Source organism: Rissa tridactyla, chromosome 8 (assembly GCF_028500815.1).
Source record: "Rissa tridactyla isolate bRisTri1 chromosome 8, bRisTri1.patW.cur.20221130, whole genome shotgun sequence".
Lineage (NCBI taxonomy): Eukaryota > Metazoa > Chordata > Aves > Charadriiformes > Laridae > Rissa > Rissa tridactyla.
Window position 1 is genome coordinate 40732301 of NC_071473.1, and position 14858 is coordinate 40747158.

General features: G+C 41.1%; 1 protein-coding gene across 9 annotated transcripts in view; it reads right to left on the reverse strand.

Moving 5' to 3' along the window:
- ADGRL2 (adhesion G protein-coupled receptor L2) overlaps positions 1 to 14858 on the reverse strand; it is a 181246-nt gene that overhangs the window by 148257 nt on the left and 18131 nt on the right. For 5 of the 9 annotated variants that reach the window (XM_054213319.1, XM_054213317.1, XM_054213322.1 and 2 more), the window contains exon 1: positions 13508 to 14330. The exons of 1 other annotated variant lie outside the window; for it this stretch is intronic. The gene's annotated coding sequence lies outside the window, so the exon portion shown is untranslated. Of the gene's footprint in view, positions 1 to 13507; positions 14332 to 14858 lie in introns of those variants that run through there. 3 more of the 9 variants (XM_054213320.1, XM_054213325.1, XM_054213326.1) reach the window with 2 other exon arrangements.

The following is a 14858-nucleotide window of genomic DNA, read 5'->3' on the forward strand; positions in this document are numbered from 1 at the left end:
TGGGCTCTATTTGGCAGATTTTTCAGTCGTGAGCCAAGAATTGCTGATTACTTGCATCCCGTTTGCCAAATACAAAAGCTTTATTAGTCATAACACCACTGCTGTTCCAAACAGACAAAGAGATATAAATAATAATAAAGACAGAAGGAAAAAAAAAAAAAAAGACAGACTTATCCCTTCTTCAGGGTTAGTTGTCTGTGGGCAGTTAAGTATGACTTACTGTGGCTTCATTTTTAATGCACACTAGAAGTAAAATGACTACGGTCTGGATTTGTGCCTTGATTTATTGCCTGGCAAAGAGAAGAATACTAATTTTAAGAAGCCATTCGTTATGGGATTTGTACAAAAAGAAAAATGGTTAATCTTTATCATACAGTTATAGATAAATATTTCAAAAACGTTTCAGGAGAGCGCACAAGGCTAGCAATTTGATAAGAATATTTCTGCACCTATTTTCCTCATTCAAACACAGGAATTGTCTTCTAAAATATTAGAAAACTTTTTAAATGATAGATACGTGTAAAACAAATCCCCTTAACTCATTTTCAGTACTTTTAAAGTAAATTATTTATAATTGCAATATTTAAAGCGTTGCAAAAATGCTTTACCTCTTACTGCTTCTTTGTGTGTTATTCGCCCTTTTATTCTAAGTACTGGCTCCTTCTTAGTTAGGGTGTAGAAGCCAAGCACTGCCCTCAACAATGCAGTCACAGTTCATGCTCTTAAATCGGCTGGAGCTCCACATTCATCAGGGGGTAACATTCGTCCTTTTGTGTTTTCTTTTTACTTACAGACAAAAGAGACAATCGTTTTCCACAGTTCAAAACGAATGAAATGTGAAGCCAGTCTAAGAACCTACAGGAGTTTTTCTAAAATAGAAAATGTTATTCTTTGGGTCATAATTCTTGTTCTGAACCCAAGACTAAAGACAAAGCTCCAGAATTTTGCTCTAGGTGTGTAAATAAATATGTACGAGTTATTGATGACAGATGAGGTCATACATTGCTACCACGATTACAAAAATAATGAAGTGTTGAATATTCATTGTTTAATGCAGTTTTGAAGCACCAGTTATTTTCCAGTAATCTAACAGAAAACATGTAAATCTGTATGCACCGTTCCCTTCTATCAGGCACATTTTCAGAAGTGGAATATTTCACGTCAAAAGAAACTGGTGCATCTTTCCTCTGGCTTCTGATAATCAATAACAATCTAAAACAGATGGGGACAGGATCTTTCTACATAAAGTCTTCTACATAGAATTAATCCAAAACATCCAGGAAATGTCACGTCTTAAAAATTTAACTAATACAATCCATGCGCGTGTACAATACATGGAACATGTCTTGGAAAGTTCTTGTGCAGTAAGAATTGCCGTCTATACATTTTCTTAATTTTGAATGACCTAATTATCATTTTGTTACAGTAAATCAGGGAAAGAAAGGTACTTTGTTTGTTTAAACACTCATTATTCCAGAATTTATGGAATTATACCTCAAGGTATCACCTTACAATGTGTGGCTATTTCATCACACTTTACCATTCAGACTGTTGTTCTACTCGATGCAGTTATTTATAAATGACTATATAACCTAATGTATTGTGTTCAATCAGTCCCCATAAGTGTTTTTTATTGATAAAACATAATTAGTTTTATTAAATGTGACTGGTACATTGCTTCTGCCAAGTAAGTGAGTATTAATGTCTCACTTTTTTGTTTTTTAAAAAAACAGATGGAAAATTTTAAGAATTAAGGAACAGCTTGAATGTCACTTACATGAAAACTGTACAAGTATGACATTATTGTCACTTTTGTTGCTTGTAGTAATTTTAAAAAGTATCCAAGTTGCTTATCACCATAAAAACCTGGTGCTAATGAAACAGAAAACATGTGTTGCGCTACGCCTAAAACAAAGTAACATGATTTTATTCAAGTAGGCTCTCCCAATGTAGCAAGTAAATCACCATTGTTCTACCTTCAAAAGACAGGGGTGTTAAAAAAAAAAAAAAAAATGTATCTTAATCCCAGCTGTATTATCCTCACAATAGAATTAAAGCTACATACACGCCTTGATTTTCAAATTGTACGGCAGCCTCCACTGAATGGAATTTCTGAAACATCCTTACCTCACCAGGAGAGAAAGACACGCTGTGTAAAGAAAGATTATTGCCTCCCCATAATTCCTCAACAAGATTAAATTAAGAAACATCTCTTTCTTCATCATGACTAATACACCAGTATTTTCCCATGAAAAAAGGATGATGCAACTTTTCAACTCCTAGCACCTATCAAAATCTCTAGAAAGACATCATTTATATATTTTCTGTAAATCTTACCATTATAATCCTATTGGAGTGTAATTGCTGTGGCTAATATTCTTACCCTGTTATGAAAATGCTCAACATAAACGTGGCACTGAGTTGTTAAGATAATACATGATCATGCTGTGAGAGGGTAATACCTATACAATAGCCCTTGCCAATACCATAAATCTCTTTATTAGACAACAACCTATTACAGGAGATCTACTTAACTGTTTCCCTACTTAGAGGGCCATTTGGTGTTACAATAACAAGCTGACTTTTCACATTAGCAAGGATTAGCCAGTATAAATAATAAATCGACACCGAGTTGCTGCTCTTTTAGATACGGTAAATCTTTCCTGGTGTTTAAAAAGAAAATCCAAACTAAAACCCTAAGACCACGTGAGGCTGAACATATGTTAAGTTTAAAGATCTGTTAGTTTAAACTAACGAAAAAACCCAACCAACTCAAACCAATTTATGTGGCAGATTTATCACAGGAGAGCCTGTTATGGAGAGCTGTTTCTGTTTTATGGAATGAGCATGCATACTGCTTTATTTCCTAACAGCATCATAGCAAATCATCTTTAAATTCACTGAAATATACTGAAGTAAAATGATTGCCACCATTTTTCCAGAGATAAATAGTGCAGAATTCATCTAAGTACCATTTATTATGCTTCTTGCTCAGCAAGCAAAACCGTATTATAAATGAATTATTTTCTTCTCTGAAGTCTTAACTTTTTGAAGGGTCATACACTTTTCACCACCCAGATAACTATAATACAAATTATAAAACTTGCAATACACCAGATAATTTCTTTTATTGTGCTAGATTAAGGAAAATCACTACTTAAAATAAGTATTTCTCATACCTCAAGCTAGTTTTTAAAACGCAATTTACAAATAAACTTAGGTTATGATATCCCTTGTTCTTTTTTGTCAGTATTTTTCTAAAGCTTAAGACAGCGATGCTCACCACTGTTTGCCTGCTTTAGTCCGACTGTAGGAATCCATCAATTATACTCGGATGAAACCCATTCACCTTTTTATATTTTATAATAGAGAAAAAGCAAAATTAAGAGTTAACCTTGCATCTGCAATCACCTTGCTTATGATTCATAACACCGCTTGCGTAAATAGAAAAGACTTACCTATTGCTTTTTGGCTAGCACACTACACTGCACGAGATGTACCGAAGCCCTGAAAGTACTGCGCTGTCTCTCTCACGCTGACATGACATTTTTAGAATCAGAGGAGACAGTTTATGCAACAAAAATCTGCTTCCCATCATACAGAGTACCAAAACTGTCCTCTTGCACCTCGACATGCAAGAATTTTTTTTTCCTTGGTTCTTTTTTAAACTTTCAGTAAAAAGGCACAAGTAGTTCTAAAGTCAGCTTCTGCTTACTGACGTTTTGAAATTTTTGCCCACTGTTATTTACCGTTACTGATGGGCAGCCTTTTTAAAAGCTATCTTGCAGAGCCTTTCTGCTCTGCATAACAGAGAAGGCACTGTGAAATGAAATTGTACTTACTGGAAACGATTCAGCCCTGAATGCCTTGATTACTCTGATTATCTCATATACAAGCTCCCTCTGCAGGTAATAAGAAGAATGAGCAAAAGTATGTGAAAAATGTGGGTAACAGCCGGCATAGGAACCCAAATAATCAGTCATCGTTTTAAAGAAACTCCCCCAGAAATCCTTCTCCGATGTTATCTGACGTAAGGAGTTAACAAAGAAAACATTCTTTTTTTTTTCCCCCCAGCTCTGTGTCTCTTCTTGTCCCCTCGGAAAAGTTAAACATTCAGCTTAGGTCTTTCCTAAATCAAAACACACAAGAATTCTTTTTCAATGTCACCTAAATGCTTTCAGGTCATACAAAAAAAAGAAGAGAAGAAAAAATAAAAAAGAAAGGAAAAAAAATTGCTCTGCTTCCCCAGAACCAACCAGAAATGAAAGACCACCCCAAAGAAGAAAACAAATTAATCCTATCTCATGCATCTCCCTAACCCAAAACCAAGCAAACAGCAGCATCCCTCATTCTATTTACTGCTGGGAGATAAAACCCAATGCCACTTTTGGATACAATTACACATGCACTCCACCAAAGTTTAAAACGCAATTAACTGAATGGTAAGTTATCTCGAAAATTAAAAAAGTCTCCATCAATTTATAACAAATTATGAAGTAACAATGTAGTTTTCATCCAATTGGAGGTAAACTGCTTTTCTTCCAAAAGACGTTACCCTTACCTTAAAATGTCTTGAGTTTGTTCGCCGTAATAGCATGAGCTTTCTTGATAAAATCCCTTCAACGCAAATGGGAAAAAGCTTCAATGAATGAAGCTATAAATATTAAGCAGATCAAAATTAAGCCTTTGTCCTATCTAACCTTTAGCACACACTCAAAAAACTGGGAAGCCATCATGCAACATTAATTTCTCTTCTAACATGGAAAGAATAAGAGTATGCCTGTGGTTTTGTTTCTCCAAATCCCACTTTCTTTACTTCTGCAAGTAGTGCCATTAGACTAATGAAGAATACTCATAAAATAAATGCATATGCACAGGGCATAAAGTCACATATGCCCTGCGCGACTTTAATTTTCACTGGAAAAATAAACTCCGAAATATAACCTTTCAAGGTTTCAATGTCAGCTTTAAAAAAAAAAAAAAAAAAATAGTGGAAATAGACTCAGGATATTCTACTATGGCTAAAGCCATTGCGTGGGACAAATGTAGGACAAATTTGGGGTGTTCACTGAAGATGATGAGACTGCTGCACACAGAGCTCTTCTCTGCTGTTGGAATATCTTCTTTAATAGTTGGATCCACAACTGCTTATTATCAGACACTATTATACACCTCCTCAAATGAAGGAAAGAACGAGGAAGTAAAGAAAGCAGAGGGAAAAAAAAAAAAAAAAAACAACTAACATTTTGGAGAGATGATGCTCCATTCAAGCAGCGGGTAAGATTATTGCCTGAAGGGCAAAAGGATTTCTTCTCACTTTCAAATTATGTCAGTCCGCTACTCCCCTCCCTCCCTAACACAGCTCCCCGCCTCGGCCCATGTTCCTGGCACAGAGCTCAGCCTGGGATACACCTCGGCTGCTGAGGCACCTTCTCTCCCTTAAGCACTTTGCACTGATCTGCACGAGAATCAGCCTCACCGACTGACAGCCCGCGTTTAAGAAATACCTATTAGATGAAGGAAATAGAAACTGCAGGAGACACTGCCCTGCAATATTTAAATGACAAATCTACCAACAAAATAATTACGAATTGGTCTTCTGGAGAACACTCACTCTGTTCAAACCGAAGATGCAATCATTATTCATTCTAGGAAAGCAAAGTTTTCCAAATCGGTCACTTTGCGTAGAAAAAAAATCTAAATCAATCTTAGAAGAATGAATAAAAGGATGCCTGCATCAGATTAAAAGAATTCTTCCTACCACCAACATCGGCATCGGGGATTTGTCAGAGAAATGCAGAGTCAACAGCAGAATTTGTTCTCGGGAATCTTTTCTTAAAATGTCACTTTATTTAGAAGCGACACTGCCTACTGCGAGGGAATTGTTTCTGAACACTGTTCACACCGGCTGTAGACTGCTACGCCAGAAAATATGACAAATATGACACTGTAAGAAAATACACGGAAAGGTGATCTAAAGTTTCCTTCTGGCATGTGATCCCTCTCCATCACTGCAGCGCTCATTTCAGAGTAAGGCTCTCGATTTACACCAGATCCCATCAACAGCAAAGCAAGTAAGATAGTTAGGAACAAGGTCGGTCATCCCCTCCCCAGCTGCCAGAAACAATTTTTAACAGTAATCAGCATTAGATTATTCTGTCATCTAGATTCGGAGCAATAATCGGTTTGAGGTGTCGACTGATAGGAAAATACCCACAGAGGGCACAAAGGAAAGCAGCAGCCTACCCTAAACGAGAGACTTGGGATTTTATCACGTCCAGAGGCAACTAAATAAACAGAAGTAGCCTAATTTTTAAAGTGCAACTCTCCAGTGATAAATTGTTTTGCCGCTACTTTACTGGTATTATGTATTTTGCCAACAGTTGCAGCTACAAATCTGATTGTACATTAAGGAGACGCCCCTCTCTGGCAGCGGCGCGCGCTGATTGCGGAGCTGCTCCCTGCACCGTCCCCACCACAGAAAGCAGCAAAGCAGCCCAAGAAATATGAAAATTCCCTTCTTTAGCCATCGTCTTTACCGTAAAAGGTATGAACGCTCCCAACACCTAATCTATGCATCAAGGCATCCCTAATTTAAGAATTAACATATTAAACACACTTTTATTTGTACGGTATCAGAATTCAGGATCTTAAATAGCAGTCTTCATTCCTGTTATTACATTCCAGGTTATGTAGCTCATTGTGGCCAAGTAACACATCATTAAAATATAAACATACTATAAAAACACCCTCATATTCATTGATCAGCGTCAAGTCAACCTGCATTACCTTTTAAAAACTGTTCCACTTTTTGCCTATTATCACCACTTGGGCAAATGGAAGTCTCTTTCTTGGGTGGTAAACGCATTGTGCAACACTGCGAAAGCAAAACGACAGTAATTTCTGAGGTATTTAGCACACCGAGGGACAAAACAGGCAGACCAAGACTCTACCATATTTGTATGAGGCAACGCCATAAAATAAATCTCCTATGACAAAAAAACTGCATCACGTTAAAAGGAAAATATTCTTAATACTGCATCTGCGTAAGAAACCTAAGTAGCTTCCTTAGTAGCTCTAACTAGATTTTCTCTGAACCTAGCTACTTTCACTACTGAAATACAGACACTGATACTTAAATCTTGTTGTCTAAATGTTAGTGTTTATAATGTGCTCCTAAGAGATTAAGATTAGAAAAAAAAATAACCACACAACCAAGACAGGCCCTATTTTTCTCTGCCCATGATCACTTGTCAAGCCATGATTAATGCTGTGCTCTGTAGAGGGAGACATTACATCTAGGCTACAACAGACCTAAATTTTACCCTAAGGCAGAAGTCTGATTTAAACATCTCTATTCAAAGTGACATTTGTCCTCTCTTTTCAACCAGTTTCCTCTGAAATTCCAGTAAACTGACTTTGTGACCTACAAATGGTCCATTGATTCTAACTTGTCGTGTTGCCTGTCCTTGTAGCAAAGTTAGTTTTGGTGACTGAATGAAGCAAGATGTTATGCATTCAAGAAAAATACAGGAGCAGAGTCCATTAGGTGCTCTATTAAATGCTCGGCTGGATAACAGCGACTAGGATTCACGGCTATGAGGACTCCAGCTTACACAGAAGAGCTAGAGATAAATACTGAGGTCAACATTAAAAATCAGAAAATATTTTTATATTCAGAAGTAACAATGGCCTTCATATTCTGAGGTGATGAGCGAAGATTTTTTTTTTTTGTATTACAGACAAGAACACGGGCATCGTCAGGGCCACCCTGAAAAGTAATTACATTTTATCTCTTGCCTTTCACTCTGAAACGTCTGCTAAGGTATTTACATTTGTCTGTTACAAGAACAACATGCTAGACAGGAGAAAAAACTAGTTGTGATCACTTATCTCAAGTAAATACTATTTCTCCAGTGAATGGTATTATTCCATCTATTTTATAAAGTTATTGTTAGATCCTCCGATCTATCTGTAACTGCTATTGTAGGAATAAAAATAAGACATGCTTATACCTTATGAAGAAATAGCCAAATAGCAGACCTGGACACGTAGAACAGTCAATATCCTTCTTACTGAACATGAAAAATGGCAACGTTTGATAACATTAAGCAATTTAGGCAGTGCTCACAAGTTCCTACTAGCCAAGGTAATCGTATTTCTGGTGCTTTGCAGGGTAAATTGATTTTTCCCCCCCTCCCTCATCTTAGCTGCTCTGATAATTGAACAAATTTATACAAGTGTGAATGGGATTTTACTTAGCAGACAACACACAAAACATTCCCCCAAATGAAGTACCTTAGTCATAAAAATGAATTTTTGTGGTAATTAAGCAAACTGTATTTAAGCTTGCTTTGTGCCAGGATAACAATCAATAGCATTTTGTTGGAGACTGCACTCTACCTGCAGGTGTTAAGCACTGTGCCTACTTCAGTCAGCCTGCAATGGTTTTGATTATTTCTAAATAATTTGGGTAAACGGCAGGCTACGATAAGTTGAATCATTACGGTGCCTTAGGAAAATCAAAAAGAAAGAAATCATGACTTATGCAGATTACATATTCTTCTAAACCCCATAAAATACTTCATCTAATGTGACGATCCATAACCTGGAGATGCTACCATTCCGAATTTGAAGTTTTGCGTTTTCTTCCTAAGGAATCAATTTCTGGTTAAGTATCAGTTTGTATCTAGAGAATGCTGTAAGCCCTTACCAGTCGTTAAACGAGTGTATTTCTATAACTAAATCACTTATAGTAAGCAACACAATCTTCACAGCCTACGCTGCAGAAACACATCTCATATATTACAGGTTGAAAAAAGCATGAACTCCAAGAAAATTTTCTATTGAAAAGGGCTTTAAGCCTGTCATCTTTCACCTTTTAAATGAAGAATGTTAAAAAGAATTGTATTTGTTAAATAAAGACTGGAAGTATTTTCTAAACCAGGTATATATTCATGCTAAATCGCAAGCTACCAATATTCCAACAGAGCCACCTACTATTTTTATTTTAAGAACTGTTGGAAACAAAATGCAGCTATCTTTGAAAACTATTTAAATATTAAACACGATTGTTAAGAGTATTGAGAATGGCCTTAAAATAGCTTTTTGTTTTTCCAGTTTTCCTGACATCCAATTACAACCGTGATGGTTTAAATCTTTTACTTGTTTCAAACTGAGGGTTTTTTAAAAAAATAACAGCCAGCTTTTAAGTTTAAAAGCTGCACATAAATACTTAAAAAGGTCAATTTCTTGCAATTTCAAATCGCTTTTGTACATCACAAACATCAATCCTAAAAAATGCTTCGAAAGAGTCTGTTTAACATGACATCTCCAAGTAACGCGTCTGACTATAAATTTCACCAGCCTGTGCTCTGAAGTATATTGCTTTACAAGTGACTGCTTCTCTACCTATGCAGGAATATGACTTCAATTATACACCAGACGTAGTTTAAGTTCTCCTGCACTTCACCACGTAAAATCATTAATTGTTACTTCCAGTTCTTGTATTATCAGTCATCCACAGACATTCCTCAGTGGAAACGCAGAGGAGACACCCAGCATTTTTTGATATAAAATATCTCCAAGTGGTTATTGGTAGGTTTTTCTTCATTATTATTAAGCATGGTGCTATCCTCAGCAAGAGCCGTAATAGAAGATGTGTACGTCAACGCCTTAGGCGGACATGGGATGAGCAAGGACTTGGAAATACATAAACTTTTTAGACCAAATTTCAGGAAAAACTTATTATGTTTCTCCCTTCTCTAAACATTAAACAATTATTTATACTGGATGGATATTATTATTTGTATGGATTTATGACATACTGTATAGAAACGTATTGTAAATATAATAATATAAATATTTTGCCCAACTAGACTCCCCTTTCCAACATCCTTAATTGAAAATTACGAATCCTTCTAAAAAGCTGTCGTTCAAGACTGGAGCATTTTTTCTTCATCATAACTATTTCAATTTTAAAAATTGAAAAAACATCACGTCTACATATTGCATTTTCAGAAATAAAAATAATCACATTATTACATATTATTAACCATAAAGACTATAAACTCCTACGACTATACTACTTCGCTTATTTAAATTTTAATAAGGTGCTTGACTAGAGACTAGAGGTCATGAGGAACCCCCTTTCCTGACTTTACGCATTAAAAGCGGTAAGAGATAAATAAAAGACTGAGAAAGGTTCTGAAGTGATCAAGTAAGAACTAACTAAGCAAACTTTCTTTTTTTTAAAAGCTCTCCTCTTGCTCATTTTAAGAAGGGAAACACCCAGAAGCCTGGTGTTAATGTCTCTGCTGATTGTGAAAATTGCAGCAATAAAAACTCCAACTGCTTGTCTTAAATTAAGACTTGCGAGACTACATGTGAGATCTGTATCTTTACATTAGTTTTTATAACATTTGGAAGTTTGGTTGCCTGCTTTGATGTTGGTCTATTAATGAGCAGGGGAGCCAAACGCCAGAAAAAAAAAATGTTTGCTGGAAATTCTCAAGTCAAAACCTGAAGTAATTGGTTTGTTCTACCCCACATGATTCAATATCCTGATTCCCCCAACTACTAGTTCCCTGAGCTATCTGAACGTCTACGCTTTTTTGCTGTTGCCAACACATAGTAACCCACAGTGATTGAAAATGGCAGCTGAAGTGCTGCTGCAGCACATTAATTTTTCTCTAAGTGGTCCAATTTTGTCATCTGAATGTTGAAAATCTTTCCACGACATTTCTTTTTTTTTTTTTTTTACCTTCAGAGATTTGTTGAATTTGGGGTTGCCATCATATAAACCGAAGTGCAACATTTTCAAGACAATTTTTAGATTATCCCTAATAGCTGAAAGGATAATGCGCTTTCTTTATAGCACTCTGCATTCAAAGCTGACTAGTTAACAGCAACTTAAGTGTGATAATGGCAATTACATCAATATGTTCCTTTTATACCACCAAAAGGTACTACTTCAGACAGCTGAAGACATTAGGTAAATAAACTGCTGAAAATTACCTGAAAGTAATGGCACGCAATTTTAGGACCACTAAACACATCTATTTACAAAACGCCCAAATGGTCGTGTCCATTTAAGAACAACAGAAATCTATATAAATTATTTAATTAACTGCAGGGGTTTTCGCCAAGACATACCATATATACTCAGTTTCTTCATTAAATGAAAGGAAATTGAGGCATGAGTGAAGACATTCTACTCTAAAAGCGCATCACTTTCATGGCTTAAAAAGAGACAACCCCCCCACCACCACCAAACCACCAAATGGAGAACCAGAAGGAAAAAAAACCCACAAATCAAAACAACCAAAAAAAAAAACAAACAAAAAAAAATCCGCAACAGACCAAATGCTACATACACCAAGCACTTAAACCAACTTTTTAAAAACACAAAATGTATGTTTTAATATCTGTACCATCCGAGTCAAGGGTGTGGAAGGAAGGAAAAGGCAAGGAAGGCATAGGAAGTTCTTTTTTGCCAGAGATATAAACCAGAATACAGACCCCAAGAAACATCTGGTCCTTGGAAAAGGTCCCAACTTATTGACAGACAACTGGCTTTTGCTGGGCTTTTGGGTCGCTAGATTATGAATATTGATTTGCAAAGAAAATAACAGGGTAGGCCGGGACACATCCCCTTTCAGACTCAAGGAAACAGTAACAAAAGAATCAAAAACTGCAAATACGTAGTCATGTAAAACAACTTACAATGTGATGAATGTTCTACACAGCCACCAAAACAGCACTCCTGCCTCACTTGGCTTCAAATGATGTATTATAGGGTAAGACTAACCACAAATTAGGTTATCTTAGTAAACACAGTATCACTGATTAAGTGAGATTACAAGAATTACTCATTTTCACTTTTTCTAGACTCAAAAGGAAATGGAAGCATATGGCCGGTGATGATCAAAACTTCTTTTAAAACTCTCCATAAAAATATCTATTATCCCAGCCTACCCACCCATTGAGGAGGGAAGCATATTTGTTTCAAAGGTCTGTAATCGAGAGGTCTTTTATTACCAGATTTCATTTGTTTTCTGAAGTAATTAGTAGGTCTTCCCCATTCAGTCCCCGCACGCAGCAACGTGTAGGCCATACCCAGAGCATGAGTGCGGCAGAAAGGGCTTTCTAAATCCCTCTAACAGAGAGGGGACATCAGAAACCACGCAACAGTGCCAGTCATAAAAGGTCACTTTTTTTTTTCGCGGCCCCCCCGTCCCCCCCGCCCGAACAAACCATTAATCAATAGAGCGTAATTGTCCAGGCGCTCGCAAGGGCTCTGCAGCGAAGGGACCTTGTTTTTCACTCGCCTAATTGCAAAACAGCAAAAGTTCAGAAACATAACCCAAATCCACCTCCCCATTTTACCCCTTTACAATTCCCACTGCCCTTTGGGCCTCTGCTTGGAAGCAAATGGAAGACAAGCTGAAGTTTTCTCAATTGAGCCGGAGCTCAGAAACCTTTGATATGCTAATACCCTCCTTCAAACGGTAAGAATTCACACTTGCATTAATTCAAACAATTTGTGCAAGAATGATGCGAAATGGCACCTCTTTTCGTGGCAAGCAACAAAAGGAGGGAGCCGGGGCGCCCGAGGAAAGCAAACAGCAGAACATTTGTTCCGCAGGACTCCTTCCGTGGCGCGCAGGGGCATTTCTAGGCAAAGAAAAAACACACCTGAGCACCAGCAGCTCCGCTCCCTCTTTACTTTCTGACAAACCGCGTTCAAACCCCAGCAGGGCCAGCGCAGACTAACAACAAGATGTTATTTTTAGAGCCAGACACAGCAACGGTGCCTCATGACACACTCTGTTTTCTGTCTCCAGATGGCCCCAGATTTCTACATGTGAAAATAAATAGAAATTTAAAAAAAAAAAAAATAAAGTTGTTCTCACTCCACCGCCGACAAAGGGTAATTTATTCCTCTTCCCAAAGCCCACCCACCCCCCCCCGCCCCGCACGGGCTGGCGGACGGACGCTCGGTGGAGTTACCAAAATAAACCCGCAACAGGTAATTATTTGCTGAAGGGATGCAACTTTCCCCGCTGCGCGCCGAGCCCCCGCGGAGGGGCCCCGCTCGGCGGGCGGACGCCCCCCGGCCCCGCAGCCCCCGCGGCGGGGCGGCCACCCGGCGGCGGGCGGGGGCTGCGGGGACCGGCCGCGGCTGCCGCAGGCCCCTCCGCAGGGCTGAAGGGGGGGGCGGGGAAGGGGGGGCGGCCCGGCTCCGCGCCCGCGGAGAGAGCGGCCGTGCGGGTCGGCGGCGCCGCTACCGCCGCGCTGCTCGTACCCAAGGGCCGCGGCCTCACCGAGGGGCACGTCGCTCCTCCGGTGGCGGCCCCGGGAGGGGTGGGAGGCGGGGGGGCTCGGGCACCGTCAAGCGAGGCAGACCCTGAAGTAAGCGCTTCCCCCGCCGGCGGCTCGGTGGGGCCGGGCAGAAGAGGGGTCGGGAGAAAGGGGCGGCGAGGCTGCAGCGCGGGGCTCCGCTTACCTCTGCCTGGGAGCCGAAGGCGGGCCGGGATGTGTCGCCCCGGCGGGACCCGCGGTGCGGGTGACCCCGCCGAGCGCAGAGGCTGCGGGAGAGCGCGGCGGAGTTAGTCCCGGGGCTCCGGCGGCGGAGCGGGCAGCGGGCGGGCTCTGCGGCTCGGCGGGCTGGGGCAGCGCAGAGCAGAGCGGCAGACGGCGGCTTCTCCTCCAAGCAGCCAGCCGGCAGGCTTTTCTGGGGCTAAGTCAACATTTTCCTGCAGTTTCCGACACTCCGCTCCGCAGGAGACGTACGATACAGCCAGGCTCCCGCACGCACGCACAAAAAAAAAAATAATTGATTTTTTAAGGAAAAAAAACCGAAATGGAGGGGACGACGGGCGCAGCGTGTCTGCCCAGCCTTTGGAGTCCTTTCTGTGCAGCGACGAGGAGACGGGAAGCCGAGGCGATGCCAGCAGCAGGAGTAGCGGGGAACAACTCGAAAATGTTACAATGGACAAACCCCCCCCCCCCTTCTCCTGCTCCTCTGTGTCTCTGTCGCTCGCACCGACCGGATTTACATCTCCCGGGATGACATTCTGGCCTCTGGCGGGGTGCGGGTCCGGCCCCTCCTCGGATTTTCTCCTCTTCCTCCCGGTGCTGCTGCCCCGCCAGCGACTAGAGACCGGGCGCCGAGCTAGTAAGGCGCGCAGCAATGGGAAAAACGCAATACATACACACCAAAAAAAAAAAAAAATCCCAATGAATTGTATCGCAGCCTCCTTTTTGCTCATGCACCTCTCCGTGTGTGACTGGGGATTGCGAAGTCCTGACACAGACTCTCCGCCGGCTCTGAACTGGAGTCACCTCCAGCCTCCTCCCCCTCCAATCTCCACCCCCTCTCCCTCCGCTCCCCACCCCTGGGCTCAGCTAATCATATAAACATATTATCACGTAGAGCAGCACCGGCGAAGGACAAAAATCTCTCCCTTCCTGCCTTTTTTTATCCCCCCCCCCCCCGCCTTTCTTCCAGCTTTCGGGGGGTGAAGGCTAATAGCAAGCTCCCGGCCGCTCGGCACCAAAGGCCGAGCCGATCGGCTGCGCGCCAGCGCTGCCCGCTCCCTCCCCCACACCGCCGCAGCTGCCGAGGGGCGCGCACCGCCGCGGAACCGCCCGCCCGCCGCCGCGGAGCCGCCGGCCGCCCCTGCCCGGCGCCTCGGGTCCCGTCGCTCCCCGGGCCCGGGGCCTGGGGCCTGCCGCCGCCCCCTCTCCCTTCCCCGGCGGCTGCTGGCGCGCTGCAGGCCGGCAGGCGTCTCCGCGGCACTTTCTCCTTGGCCGTATCCTCCAGCGCGACCGCGCAGCGAGACCGCGCACACAAA